Source organism: Carcharodon carcharias, chromosome 19, assembly GCF_017639515.1.
Source record: "Carcharodon carcharias isolate sCarCar2 chromosome 19, sCarCar2.pri, whole genome shotgun sequence".
Taxonomy (NCBI): Eukaryota; Metazoa; Chordata; class Chondrichthyes; order Lamniformes; family Lamnidae; genus Carcharodon; species Carcharodon carcharias.
The window spans coordinates 59,406,036-59,421,766 of record NC_054485.1 but is presented as its reverse complement, the minus strand read 5'-3'; the positions used below and the strand labels follow the sequence as shown (position 1 = coordinate 59,421,766).

Genomic DNA, 15,731 nt, shown 5'->3' with positions numbered 1-15,731 from the left:
CAGTTGGAGGAGTAGTGTTGGCTAGGATGCTATAGAATTTGCTGCTCTTCTTCAGATGGCACAGCAATATCTTTTAGTATCCATCGTTACATCCAAAGTATGAAACTCCTGACAATACTACAATGGAGTGCTGGCCTAGTTTGTGTGCAAGTGGAGCTTGAACCCAAAACCTTCTGATTTAGATGCAAGGATGCTATCCACTGTGTCAACCTAACACCTGTTCTAAAGTGGTGTGATATCCAGTCCCCATGATTGTAACTTCAATGTCAGATTCTGAGCCACAATTACAACCAGTTATAGTTTTGTTTTGGTTTCTTGGACAAAACTAAGCATTTTCTCAGAACATTCCAGGGTGTGGCTGGTCAATCAGCAATAGCTGCCGTTCTTACCCCTTGCATTTGGTGCAACTGACAATTAGAATGAACACTCTTATATTTAAGCAAAGAGTGGAGTGGCTGGTATTGCAGGAATAGTTGAGAAATAGTCAACAATAGCAAATATTATAAAGAAAAATCAACAGGCACAATCATTTTAATAAGTGTATGTATTCATAATATTTAATAATACAATATTTCTATGTACACAATACTGTCCCACTTTTGGAAAGTACAGCACACTGGTTTTCGTTGTGACCCTGGAAGATCATGCAAAGCCATCAACACTTCAGTGTTGAGAGCAATCAGCAAGGTTCTCGTCTACTCCCCAAAACACCAATTAGCTTGCAATAACTGATAGAAAAAGTCGTTTGACATTTGGGAGAACAGGGCTATTTCAATTGCTCCAACAGGAAGACACACAACTTCCACTCGATGCAGAACAGAAACTCATCACAAATATATATGTAGAACACTGATTACTCAAGGAATTGAGCTTTGCTATCAACACTTGCAAATACACTGTAAGCTTTCCAGTTCAAAATACTTTGGATCAAAGCATTTCTGGATTTTGGAATTTTCTGCATTGTAGAATGTTAGAATGCCGAATCACTAGTGTTTGAACTAGAAAACATTTTAGGTGTAAATATTTACTTGAAGAATAAAACAACGATTAAACATTAAAAATCAGGAATTAAAATTGTTTTACATTTTACTAAAATGATGCAGAGGGTTGCTTGGGTCTGCTCAAAGTTTCTGGATAACTGGTGTTTCTGAACAGTTGATGTCCAGACAGGTTACAGTGTACTAGTGAATCTCTCTCTTTCCAGTGTTTACAAATCAAAGTAAAACAATGCAAGATATGAGCACAATTAGAGAGAAGATTACTGTGAGTTACTATTTGTCATGGGTGGGTGGGAAAGATTCTGTAAACACACCCCGACAAGTTGCTCTCCTGCCACAGAGTGAATTATAAGGCTAACCTACAGTTAAGAAGATAAATCACCCCAGGCCGTGTTTTAAAGTTGTCAGTATGTGGAAAAACAAAAGCTTGGAAGCAGACTACCTTCTTGTCCTCTTAGCATGAACACTGTGGTGTTAAATGTGACAATAAGGGCAAAATTTAAGCAGTGTGTGAATATCGAAACCTTAGTAGCAGTTGCATTATAATGCTTTCCCTGTAAATGAATAAACCACCCTTAATCAATATACAATCAAATTGCTGTTTCATTTGTTTTTGCGGTAATCAAAGACCACTGGGGAGATACTCTTCCCATCTTACAGAATGTTAACAGCTTCAAAACAGGAAGGTCAGCAATGCAGGTAGTGTGATGAAGGAATTCAGTGAATCATCTAATAGGAATAATAGGTGTTAGCATTTCTTTACTGGGTTATTCAAAAGACTCCGCAACTATCCCTTCAATTCCAAGATACTATCATAATTTCCCCATTTGGGCAAGCTAGTATCACCAATGTAAGACTGGCAGCAATACAAAGAGCTGTGCTTGTGGGAGGGTTTTGGACAGCACCAGTATATCCTGAAATGAAATGGCTGTCTGTGATCACCATATTACAGTACAGCATTCCTTCAGATCTGTGGTTGCTACTTACATGACAGCCTACTTTTGTTTTGCAACTGGCAATAAACTTATACTGGCAGTGGAAGAATTACATGCTCATATATATATATATATATATATATATATATTTTCTGATACTCTTCACAGTTATAAAAGGTGCAGGCAATATGTTGCACTGTAAAAGAATGAGGGCACAGCGTGGAACCAACAGCAATACAATAACAGAAACACTGGTAGACATGTTAAAATTAAGGACAGCAGAACACTTTCACCCAGAGGCTCAGAGTGTTCTGGGATAATTTGAAGGCTCAACAGAAAAGTACTTAAGACAATTAAATATGTTTCTTGAGAGAAAACAGATTTTAAAAAATGGTCAAAGAATGTTGGCAGATGGAGCCTGTCAGGAACAGATAATTATTGGGCTTCACAAGTCATTTCTTATTCCTAAGAATGGGCATGTTATGATGTCAGTGGTTCCCCTAAATTATCTAGAAGCAGCAAATGCCCTACACAGATGAAGCTTCCTCCATATTTGATAGGCAAAGAGTGGGCTTCAGGGACACCATTCTGAAGGGTATAATATACATTCTACAAGGTGGGAGTGAGTTACTCATCACAATATGTCCCATGGAATTAATTCACATTGACGTGAATTATATATCACCTGTTTCAAAATAATATGACGTTTACCAGACAGGTGAAAGAGGTACAATGTCTCATAACTATGTAACACTGGAGAATAATCAATTTCTTATTAAAGTAAATGAATGAACAACCTACGAGGACATTTTAAAACCATGTTCAAGCACTAGATTCAAATAATTATCCCAATAAATTAGCTTTTACGTTCTCAACTCATTCTTGCATTAAATCTGTCACAGGCAAATTATGTTGGCTCAACAATCACCTTACGTGTGTACACAGCATCACATGATTCCTTAATGGTCACAATTTCTTTAAAAACATATTCAGCATGTTACAATAACTTATCACAATAACTTATGAATCGCAATAAGTTATCAATCCTGTTATTTTTTCAAATTGCAACCTTTCATCCAAATTACATAAAGCACAGGAAGACAATTATATACAAGACAATTAAATACAACCCCATGGCAAAGTTATGAAGCATTTAACAAATTTAACAAAATGTTTTCATACCCTGCACCCATTCCCATTCAATGGATTAATCACACCCTTTCAACAGCTATCAAGCAACTGTATCTCAAGGTCATTTATTTTCAGTTCAAGGCCCAGCTACGCCAACTTCAAGCATACTTCGTCACCCCTCAAAACGGGAACAAAGCTGACTGCCATTCGAACACTACACAGATAAGAATCCCAATGGACTTTTAGTTAAATTCAAAAGTAAAAGTGTTGTTTACTTCCTCTTCCATTTCTCCTTCGGTGTTTCAGTACTTCATTTGAGAGACACTGACTGGCTGAGCTATTCAAGCCAACATTCCAGTGACCTTCACACACTATTCTCAAGCCAAACAAAAGGACAGGGCACTTGTCTGTTTCTCTCCCTTTAAAGGATATGACATGTTGCCTATATAACAGAGGAAAGACTACTAAATTTCAAATGGTTTGTCTTCAAGAAGACTCCCACAACTATATTCTAATAACAAACTGAAGCCCCAGGAACTGTAATCAAATAGTCATTGTCAATAATGGGAATACCATCAGAAGTCATGACAGACTACAAGACATTTACTAGAGAGACTATCAGAAGATGGTGGCAGGATTCCTAAACAGTCAGGTTCACAAATATACAACTTTGAATGAGTCTGTCATCTAGTTTTGAAATACTGTGAAAAGTCTGTTGAAGCTGCTGGTCTAGTCTGAACATACTCTCCACAACCACTCTAGACCACTGCAAGTCTAACAAACCAAAATATTGCTGACATATTAGACTTAAAAAAAAATCCAAGCTAGATTTTTTGCGAGAATGGAAAGAAAGAGCATTCAAAACTAGGACACATTCACTACCCCATCTAAGGTATTTAATAGTTTTTCTCAACTGTAGATAAATATGACCAAAGTAAAATCCTTCCTAAGAACTAGATCAAAATAAACATTTACATGACCTTTCCTTTAATAACCAGTGCATACTCACTGGCCCTTAAGAAATTCGAGGTTGCTTATATTCCTTCGATTACTTGTATGTGATTAGTAAAGAAACAGAAAGCTGAAGGGCAAAACAAGAATCATATACAAGTAGAATTTTGATTCGACTAATTTTTGAGGGAAATCCACCACCTTGCGAACCTACCACAATATCGATGCAGCCATTAACTCGTTCTGATTAAAGAAAAATCTCAAACTTACCCTAACATCCAGCTTCATGGTATACTCTTCCCTCTCCGGGTCCGGAGGGAGAAGGAGGAATGGAAGACACTCCTAGGCTCCAAAAAAAGGAGGCCAACAATCAAAAGCGTCTCAAATTTAGACAATCCCTAAGGCAGCTCCAGTGCAATGCAGGCGGCACACATTGCAAAGTAGAAAGCTTGCTGCTCTGAAGCCAGTAAATGAACGCAATCGCCATTTTTCTTTGTCTTTCACTTGACCCCTGTCTCAGTGATAAACTCACTACAACAAACCTGCAGCCTTTTTTCCCCCACTGGCAAGTGAAGGCTGAAACTCAGCCCAACCTGCTAACCACTCAAGACCCGCCTCCCTGGCACATCAGCCTTCCATTGGCCCGCGACCTCACCCTTCACTATGAAGCTGCATCCTGATTGGAGAGCCACCACGTCAATCTGCTGGCGATTTGACACTTCCGGTTTCAGGTTAGGTTGCCCTACAGAATAGGGGTCAGAGGAGATAGGGGAGGCCTGGGCACTGGAGCCGCTCAATAGAAACACATACTGAATAAAAAAAAACTACAATGTAATTGTAGAAATGTGTAAATAAAAGGTCTGAGCGTTTTGATTAAAACTAATCAGTAATTCTTGCATTTATCTGCCAGTGCATTTGCACATTTCCCCTTGGCAGAATTTGATGGCGGTACGTTTAGATTCCACTGTCCCCTCACCGTGTAACCTTGCTTTGTTTCTCTCCCGTTTAACAGCGATGAGGCTTTTTTTTTGCAAACTTTCCGCCGCTTTTCCCTTCAGCAAAGCTGTCCCGTCCCACGGCCTTTCCCATTGGTCAACACTGGCCTGCCAACATTCCATTCCAAAACCGCCCTGCACCCGATTGGTCAACAGCAACATCAATCACCGGAAACAGATGGCGTCATTCTGAAGGATCCTTTCCCATTGATATTTACAGATTCCTCAAAAAGATTTAATAAGGCGCCAACTTACTCTGGCTCAAGAGACCAGTTTTGCAAAACTAAACGCAACTGCCACAGGTAACTGAGAGTTGGCTTAAACGAGAAAGATGTCCTCAGGAATATTTCAATATTAAGTACACAACTAATTTATATCTACCAATAAAATTTGACCAAAGTGACCTATTCTCTTCATCTGACATACCTATTCCATACTTGGGCAAATTTTTAATCTGTCAACCACTAAGCAGATAAGCACCAGGGTTGCAAAAGGCAACCATAGGCAAAACACTGGGATCAGAGAGGGCAAGCTGAAAAAAAACACCACCAGGTTCAGACAGGACAGAGCAACACCAGAGTCAGGCAAGACCTCGACAGGGCACAGCATCACCAAGATCAGACAGGACAACGAGAGGGCACAGCATCACCAAAATCAGACAGGACAACGAGAGGGCACAGCATCACCAAAATCAGACAGGACAACGAGAGGGCACAGCATCACCAAAATCAGACAGGACAACGAGAGGGCACAGCATCACCAAAATCAGACAGGACAACGAGAGGGCACAGCATTGCCAAAATCAGACAGGACAACGAGAGGGCACAGCATTGCCAAAATCAGACAGGACAACGAGAGGGCACAGCATCGCCAAAATCAGACAGGACAACGAGAGGGCACAGCATCGCCAAAATCAGACAGGACAACGAGAGGGCACAGCATCGCCAAAATCAGACAGGACAACGAGAGGGCACAGCATCGCCAAAATCAGACAGGACAGCCACAGGCACAGCATCGCCAAAATCAGACAGGACAACGAGAGGGCACAGCATCGCCAAGATCAGACAGGACAGCCACAGGCACAGCATCACCAAAATTAGACAGGACAAGGACAGGGCACAGCAACACCAAAATCAGACAGAACAAGGACAGGGCACAGTAACGCCAAAATCAGACAGGACAACGAGAGGGCACAGCATCGCCAAAATCAGACAGAACAACGAGAGGGCACAGCATCACCAAAATCAGACAGGACAGCCACAGGCACAGCATCGCCAAAATCAGACAGGACAGCCACAGGCACAGCATCGCCAAAATCAGACAGGACAGCCACAGGCACAGCATCACCAAAATTAGACAGGACAACGAGAGGGCACAGCAACGCCAAAATCAGACAGGACAGCCACAGGCACAGTAACGCCAAAATCAGCCAGGACAACGAGAGGACACAGCATCGCCAAGATCAGCCAGGACAGCCACCGGCACAGCATCGCCAAGATCAGCCAGGACAGCCACCGGCACAGCATCGCCAAGATCAGCCAGGACAGCCACCGGCACAGCATCGCCAAGATCAGCCAGGACAGCCACCGGCACAGCATCGCCAAGATCAGCCAGGACAGCCACCGGCACAGCATCGCCAAGATCAGCCAGGACAGCCACCGGCACAGCATCGCCAAGATCAGCCAGGACAGCCACCGGCACAGCATCACCAAGATCAGCCAGGACAGCCACAGGGCACAGCATCGTCAAAATCTGACAGGATAACCACAGGGCACAGCATCACCAAGATCAGACAGGGCAACCACAGGGCACAGCATCACCAAAATCAGACAGGACAACCACAGGGCACAGCATCACCAAAATCAGACAGGACAACCACAGGGCACAGCACACCAATGTTAGATGGCAAGCAAAGGTACAGAAGCAGCAGGGTCAGTCAATGGCAGGTTGGGGAGTGGAAACATCCGGAGATGGATTGAAGCCAAGTTTGATCATGTTAAATATAAGTAACAATGTTTAGTAATGCCAACAGCTAATTCTGTCAAACAAATGTTCATCTCCCTGGCTTATTAATCCCAGCTGTCTGCTATGGGGCAAATAAGCAGTTAAGGTTGGTGTGGAAACTGATGCAATGCTGGAAACGTTCAAGAAATTGCTCCCAGACTCTGCAATTCAAACCTTTTCAGATCAGTAGATTCTTGGCTAAAAATGATTCACATAGAAACTAAATGGAAAAATTTGTCAGTTTCATCAATTAGCTGCATAATTATAATAGGGGCAACATAACAGTTAGTCAGGGTAACATTGACCCTATATTTGTAGCAGCAACAGTTGAAGCTCAACATTTTGCATCAAGTGTAAAGGTTTAGAGAATATTAAAAGTGAACTTGACCTTCTATAAAAACCTAATTGGTAAGCATGGTAATTCTCATACCTACAGAAAATGCTGCAAAAACTCAGTTTGCCTGCTGAGTTTTTCCAGCATTTTCTATTTTTATTTCAGATTTCGAGCATTCGCAGTGTTTTGTTTTTAACTCTCATACCTGTTGGACATCCCTTGTAAAACCAGAATTACTGCAGCAGGCATCAGCCAACTTATAACTTGGTACATGCCTCATTACTCCAAATCTCACTACCACCACTAGGGAAGATTCATTTCTATGTATGCGGTATGTCACTTACTAAATAACAGCTTTCACTTAAAAAGCTTAATATCGCGCCTTTCACATCCTAAAACATTTTACAGCCAATTCTGAAGCGCTGTTGCTATTATAATGAAGAGGACAGAGCAAGTTCCACAAACAGCAATGAGCAGATTATCTGTTTTAGGTATTGATTGAGGATATACATTGGTCAGGACATTTGGGAGAACTCCTCTATACTACTCCCCATGTCCAAATGAGGGGACAGACAGAGATTATTGCTGGTTTAATATCTCATCTAGAAGTTGACAACTCCAATAGTGCAGCACTCCTTCAGTACCACACTGGTGCATCAGCCTGGACTTTGTGCTCAAGTCTCTGGAGTGGGACTTAATCACAAAACGTTTTGGCTCAGGCAAAAGTGCTACCCACTGATTCACGGTTGCCTCCTTTCATAGCAAATTATCTTCTTTTGGAGTGTGGTTATTTTGTAGGCAAACACGGCAGTCAATTTGTGTACTGCAAAGTCCCACAAATGGCAAGGGAGTATCAACCCAGATTATAGGAAGTCCTGGAAAGGGGCTTGAACCCATGACTCTTCAGAGGTTGTGTGTTATCAACTGAGCCAAATTGACACTACGGAAAATAAATGCTTTGCCAGGTTACCATCAACTGTGGCTGTGACTATGCCCAAGCCAATCTTGGTCTGCAGCACTGAAAGTACTGGGAGTAACTGAATGGGCAGGGAGGAGACAACGCCTGAGTGCGACATAGATGGAGAATGAAGTTGGGAATTTGGTTAACATGGAAATTCGATGCAGAGGGGGAAAGAGGTGCTCCTGTTGCTATCTTTTTTTCAATCTTCAGTAGCTGCTGAGTCTTCCTTTGTCTCCAAGCTGGGAGAGTGTAACTTTTTATTGCATTGTAAATTTTTCATCAATTGACTAATTAAATAAATAAGGTTGGATAGATATGACAGAGCTGGTGGTGTGCCCCGATAGCAGCATGTAGGAATCTGTGGAACGCACTGCAATCCTGGACAACCATATCTGCATAACTTCTGCAGCTTGGGCAACTTTGGCTCCGTGTTGCTAAGCTGAAGTCTGAGTTGCGGACATTGTGGGGCATCTGGGAGGGGGAGAGTTACCTGGACACTTTGTTTCAGGAGGCAGTCACAGCCTTAAGGTTAGGCAGAACTTTAGAGTCGGTCCATGTCAGGGACAGGAGGGTGTGTCTACAAGTCAGGCAGATATCGTAAGCAGCAAGCAGTGATGGAGGAGCCTCAGCTCCTAACTTCGTCCAGCAGATACCAGGTACTTGTCACCTGTGTGGATAAGGACTGCAAGGTGGATGAACAAGATGGTGCAAGGACTGACCATGGATGATACCATTCAAGTGGAGGGAGTGAAGATGGATGTGGTAGTGACAAGAGACAGTATAGTCAGGGGGGAAGATACAGTTCTCTGCAGCGGCGACCAGGAGCTCCTAAGATTGTGTTGCCTGCCCGGTGCCGGGGTTAAGGACATCTCCTGGCAGCTGGAGAGGAACTTGGAGTGAGAGGGCAAGGATCCAATTGTCGTGGTACACATGGGAACCAACAACATAGATAGAACCAGGAATGATGTTCTGCTGATAGAGTTTGAGGAGTTAGGGTCCAAATTAAAACACACAGCTTCAAAGGTAATCATCTCTGTCATGTGCCAATTGGCATAGGGTCAAACAGATTAGAGAATTAAATGCATGGCTCAAAGAGTGGTGTGGGAAGAGAGGTTTTGATTCATAGAGCACTGGCATCAGTACACAGGGAAGAGGGAGTTATTCTGTTGAGATGAACACCACTTAAACCGGGCTGGGACCAGTGTCCTAGCCAATAGTGTAGGTAGGGCTGTGGTCAGGGCTTTAAACTAACTGGGTGGAGTGGGGAGGTCCAAGTGAAGGGAGATTTAGAAATCCAAAGGGAAAGGTCGAGGCATTGGAACAGTGTAGCGATCTGGGTAAAACAGGCAGAGTGGGACGGGAAGGGATAGAGAGTTTAACGTTAATTGTGCAGTGAATAAGGTTATTGCAGGGAATAAAAGTAGAAAATCATCTGCAATAAGAAAGATGGCACAAATAGAGCTTAGTGGTTTAAACTGCCATTGCAGAGATCTAGTTGCAAAGTGATCATGATCGGGAAATAAATATTCCAGGGTACATAATATTTTGGAAGGACAGACAGAAAGGCAAAGGTGGTGTGACAGCCCTGATAGTAAAGGATGACATAAGGACATTAGTGCAAAAGGATCTGGTCTCTGAAGATCATGAGGCAGAGTCAAAAGGGTGGCAATTAGGAATAGTAAGAGTCAGAAAATGCTGACGAGAGTGGTTTACAGGCTCCTAACAGTAGTTATACGATTGGGCAGAGCACTAAACAAAAAATCATTGGTGTTTATAACAAAGGCAATGTAATAACCGGAGGACTTTAATCTTCATATAGACTGGGTCAATCAAATTAGCAAGCGTGATCTGGAAGATGAGTTTGTAGAATGTTTTCTGGCACAATACGTTGTGGAACCGACTTGGGTTAAAACTATCTTAGATCTAGTATTGTGTAATGAAGCAGGGTTAATTAGTAATGTCATAGTAAAAGATCCACTGGGAAATAGTGATCATAACACCATTGAATTCCATGTTAAGTTTGAAAGAGACATCCCTCAATTGCAAACAACAATCTTAAACTTAAACAAGGCCAATTACATAGACATAAGGAGCAAATTGGTTAAGGTTGATTGGGTAAATAGACAAAAAGGTATGGAGGTAAATTAACGGTTGGAAACATTTGAAGAAACAATTCAAAATGTCCAACAAAAATACATTCCATTGTAAAACAAAAACTCAGCAAGAAAGACCCATCCATGCCTCACTCAGGAAGTTAAGGATAGTACTAGATTAAAAAAAGAGGCTTATAATGTTGCAAAGAACAGTATCAATTCTGAGGATTGGGAGTGTCTTAGAAACCAGGATAGTTGATAAAAAGTTGATAAAAAGGGAGAAAAATAGAATGAGAGTAAACTAGCCTAAAATATAAAAACAGATTGTAAGAGCTTTTATAAATATATAAAAAGGAAGAGAGTAGCTAAAGTAAATGTTGGTCCCTTAGAAGCAGAGACAGGAGAAATTATCATGGAGAATGAGGAAATGGCAGAGGCATTGAACAAATATTTTGTGTGTGTCTTCTCAGTAGAAGATTTAAGTTGCATACTAGAGGATAACCTAGTGGCTAAAAAGTGAGGAGATCAATATCAGCAGAGAAAAAGTATTGGAGAAACTTAAGGGACTAAAATCCGATAAGTCCCTGGGACCTGATGGCCTACAACCCAGGATTCTAAAAGAGATAGCTGCAGAGATGGTGGATGCACTCGCTAAGATTTTCCAAAATTCCATAGATTCAGGAACAGTCCCATCAGATTGGAAGTTGACAAATATAACACAGCTTTTCAAGGAAGGAGGGAGAGGGAAAACAGTGAATTACAGGCCTTTTAGCCTAACATCGTGAAAATGCTGGAATCTATTATTAAGAAAGTTTTAACAATGCACTTAGAAAAGTATTGTATGATTAGAACAAGTCAACACGGTTTTACACAACAGAAATCCTGTTTGACAAATCTTTTAGGGTTTTTTTAAGGATTTAATTAATGGGTAGATAAAGGGGAACCAGTAAATGTAGTATACCTGGATTCCCAAAAGGCATTCAATAAGGTGCTACACAAAAGGTTACTGGGCAAGGGCTCATGAATTTGGGGGTAATATATTAGCATAGATAGAGTACTGGTTAATGACAGAAAGCAGAGAGTACACATAAACAGAGCTTTTCAAGTGGGCAGGCAGTGAATAGTGGAGTGCCACAAGGATCAGTGCTGGGTCTCAGCTATTTATTATCTATATGAATGACTTAGATGAAGCGCACAAAGTAATGTACCACAGAGTAAGATTGTTGATGATCCCAGGCTGGTTGAAAGGTAAGCTGTGGGAAGCAGACAGAAAGGCTGCAAAGAGGTATAGACAGGTTAAGGGAGTGGACAACAAGAGGGCAGATGGAGGAGTACAATGTGGGGAAGTGTGAAGTTATTCACCTTGCATAAGAGAAAACCAGAATTTTTAAAAGGTGTGAAACTTGTAAAAGTCACTGTTCAAAGAGACTTGGGTGTACCCACACAAAGGATGCAGAAAGTTAGCCTGCAAGTACAGCAAGCAATTAGGAAGGCAAATTGCATGTTGGCTTTTATTGCAAAGGGATTGGAGTACAGGAATAAAGAAGTTTTAGTACAATTGTACAGGGCTTCGATGAGACCACATTTGAAATACTGTGTGCAGTTTTGGTCTCCAGATTTAAGGAAGGATAAACTTGCATTGCAGTTGGTACAGCGAAGATTCACTAAATTGGTACCTGGGATGAGGGGGTTGTCCTATGATGGAAGGCTGAGTAAATTGGGCCTATGTTCTCTGAAGTTTGGAAGAATGACAGGTGATCTTATTGAAACATATATGAATCTGAGGGGACTTGAATGGGTAAATGCTGAGAGATTTCCACTGATCAGGGAATTTGAAATGGGGGGGGTAAGTCTCAGGAGAAGGGGTTGATCATTTAGATTTGACATAAGGAGAAATTATTTCAAAGGGTTATGAATCTTTGGAATTCTCCACCCCAGAGGATTATGGATGTTCTATCGTTGAATACATTTAAGGCTGGGATTGATTGATTTTTGATTTCTCAGGGAATCAAGCAATACGAGGAGTGGGCAGGAAAGTGCAGCTGAAGCCCATGATTGTATTGAATGGCAGAGTAGGCTCATTCTGTGAAACAGACCATATGGTCTACTCCTGCTCCTATTTCCTGTGAAGCAGCCACGTGTGACAATGAGAAGCCGATAAAGAGGGTGCTATGATTTAGAGCAGAGATTAATCAGAACTGCACTCTCCTCTGGTCCAGTGCACCCAATGAACTGGAAGCCCCAGCCTAGTGCACCAAGGCGTTGCGTGAGCCAGTGTGTCCCTGGTCCAGAGCACCCAATGAGCCCCCCCCACGCGACAAAGCCCAAGTGCATCCAGTGAGCCCCTAACCTCTGCGGGCCCAGTATAGCCAATGTACTTCCAGCCCCCACCCCCGACAACAGTGAGCCATAGTACTGTCCAGCCCAGTGTAATTTAATAAGCCAGAGTAACCCCCGGCCCAGTACATCCAAGGTGTCCTCCCTGATCCAGTAAGTCAGGATCCTGCCACAATACATCCAACAAGCCAGGATCTCTATGCCCCCGCAAGTCCCATGCACTAATCCTCAACAAACTTTGCAGCATCACTATTTCTGCTGCTTTACATTGAGGCAGACTGCAATCAACCTAACTTGCTTGGAGCACCAGCCCTACCTCCAGGGCGTACTGATTGGATGAAAGATGGGCCTTCCCCTAGCAATTAGACAATCTGCAGCTGGGAATTGGCCGAGGCTGCTGTCAATCTAAGTGGCTGTCAAGTTCGGTTGAGACGCAGCGCGGTGGCTTCTCAACGAAGGCGCCAAGTCGGCCTGGAGGAAAAGGGCGGGCTGAGTGGCGGCCGCCGGGGTGAGGAGAAGCCTCCCTCGGGGTAAAGGGGGAGTCCGACCTGGGACCCGGGGTGACCGGCGGCCGCTCACAGGCCCGGGCCCGCGAACCAATAGCGGCCGAAACCTTCAAACCAATCAAACCTCTGACCCGTGTCCACCAATGAGAGCGGCGGGAGACCAAGGCGAAAAGATGGCGGCTGAGCGCAGCGCCGTCGCTCTCGCTCCCCGCCCCAGGCCGCTCCCCAGCCGCCGCTCGGACCCCTACACTCACCCAACAGTTTGCGAAGCGCCGCCCAGTCTCGTCTCCTGCTACCCGACCGGCTCCGCTTCTTCTCCACTTGCTTCCCTCCCCCCGCGAGGAAATTCCGCTTGGAAACAAGATGGCTCCCGCGCCGCTCCTCGGAGGAGAGAGGGAGAGACACATCTCGCGAGAGTTCAGCGCTCACTCTCGCTTCTTAAAGGGGCCGCTTTGAATTTTTGGCGTCTAATATTTAAATAGTTCTTAAAGGGATGTCTGATCCAAGCCAAGTTTTGGTAGAATCTCAGTACAAAGGAAGCCATTCGGGCCATCGCGATCGTTGAAAAACCAATCCGATTCACTACGCTGCTCTTTTCCTATCGCCCTGCAAAGATTCTTGCTCATGGATATATCCAATTCCCATTTGAAAAATGGAAGTCTTCAATTCATATCGCACCTTTCACAGTCTCAGAACACTTGATTTTGAAGTTTAGTCACGGTTGTAGCAAGTACAACAGTCAATTTAAGCACAACAAGCTCCCAGAAGCAGCAGTGTGATGGCCAGATAATCTGTTGTTGTAACGATTAAAGGATTAATATTGATCAGGACACCAGGGATAACTTCTGTGCTTTTTGTTTGAAATAGTGACTTGGGATCTTTTACATCTAGGCAGACAAGTCTCAGTGTAACAGCTCATCTTTAAACCCAGCACCTCTAACAAGCACTCCATCAGCAATGTATCAAATTGTCAGCATAAATAATGTGCTCACATTTTTGGAATGGGACTTAACCCCACAATCTTCTGAAGCAGATGCAAAAGTACCAACCACTGAGCCATTAGCTTCGACCACCCTTTCAAGCAGTGCATTCCCAATCATAACAATTAGGAAAAAAAACAGTAAAACTCAGAAATAGAGAACCAGTAAAACTATTCTGAACTGGTCTTGTATACCTTAATATGGAACCCCGGCATAACTGATTTTTACTGGGATTTGAAAATTTTGAACTGTTTTTCCCTTCTGGGAAGTCACTGTAAAAAAATTCTCATCACCCATTTGGATTTTTTGCCAAAAATCTGTGTGCTCTGGTTATTGTTTCTTTTACTAGTGAAAACAGTTTTCCGCTATTCACTCTAGCAAACCCCTCAAGTTTTAAATCCCTTCTTAACCTTCTCTATTCTGAGGACAGCAACCACAGTTTCTCCACATAGATGAAGTACCTAATCCCTGGAAAATCTCCTCTGCATCATCTTCAAGGCCTTGCCATCCTTCTTAAAGTGTTGAGGCAAGAATTAGACACAATATGCGTGCTGAGGTCTAATTAGTGATTTATAAAGGTTTAGAATAACTTTCTTGCATTTGTGCTCTATGTCTCTATTTATAAAATTAAGGATCCTGTATATTTTTTAAAGAGCCTTATCAACTTGTCATGGCAACTTGGAAGATTTATACATGTGAACTCATAGATCTCTCTCTCTTCCTGCATACCCTTTAAAAATGTACCATTTAACTTATGTTGGCTCTCATTTTTTTCCAAAATTCATCAATTCATTTTTCTCTTCATTAAACTTAACTTACCATGTATCTAACCATTTCACCAGTGTTATGTCCTGCTAGAGTCTGCTATTCTTCATCTCACTGTTTACTGCATTCCCAAGCTTTGTGTTATCTGCAAATTTTGAAAACTGCACTTTGGTCTTGGGCATTAATATATATCAAAAAGATCAGTGGGCCTAATACTAACCCATAGGAAACAGCACTGAATACTTCACTCTAAATAATCATAGAATCATTACAGCATAGAAGGAGGCCATTCGTCCTGTCATGTTTACACTTGCTCTCTGAAGCAGAAATACACCTAGTGCCAAAACCTTGCCTTTTCCCTGTAGCCCTTGACATTGTTCCTTTTCAGATAACGATCCAATACCCTCTTGAAACTGTAATTGAACATGCCTCTCCTACATTCTCAGACAGTGCATTCCAGATCCTAATCATGTCATTGATTGGCAAGTCGACTCTGATTGGTTAAGGCATTGCCATGGAGAAAGCAACAGGGAAGTATAGGCTCCGCAAGCTCCCGGGTAATTCAGACAAAAGGAATATGATCAAGCCTTGCGCCTTTTTTAACTGTGATGAATATTCAAGTAGTGAAGAAATTACCAACAAGATTTCACTTTTTGTAACTTGCACTCTAATACGAATCAGAACCAATGCAAATTAAATGTGAATTAACAGGAAAATGATACTTAAAATGAAAATGTAAAT

The 15,731-nt window shown here is 42.4% G+C and overlaps 1 protein-coding gene across 7 annotated transcripts in view; it reads right to left on the bottom strand.

The window, feature by feature from the left end:
• nfyc (nuclear transcription factor Y, gamma) overlaps nucleotides 1-13,633 on the bottom strand; it is a 92,219-nt gene extending 78,586 nt beyond the window's left edge. For 2 of the 7 annotated variants that reach the window (XM_041212669.1, XM_041212668.1), the window contains exon 1: nucleotides 4,286-4,570. The gene's annotated coding sequence lies outside the window, so the exon portion shown is untranslated. Of the gene's footprint in view, nucleotides 1-4,285; nucleotides 4,571-4,991; nucleotides 5,083-13,055; nucleotides 13,116-13,499 lie in introns of those variants that run through there. The other 5 variants (XM_041212666.1, XM_041212667.1, XM_041212671.1 and 2 more) reach the window with 5 other exon arrangements.
• Nucleotides 13,634-15,731: the final 2,098 nt, after the last annotated feature.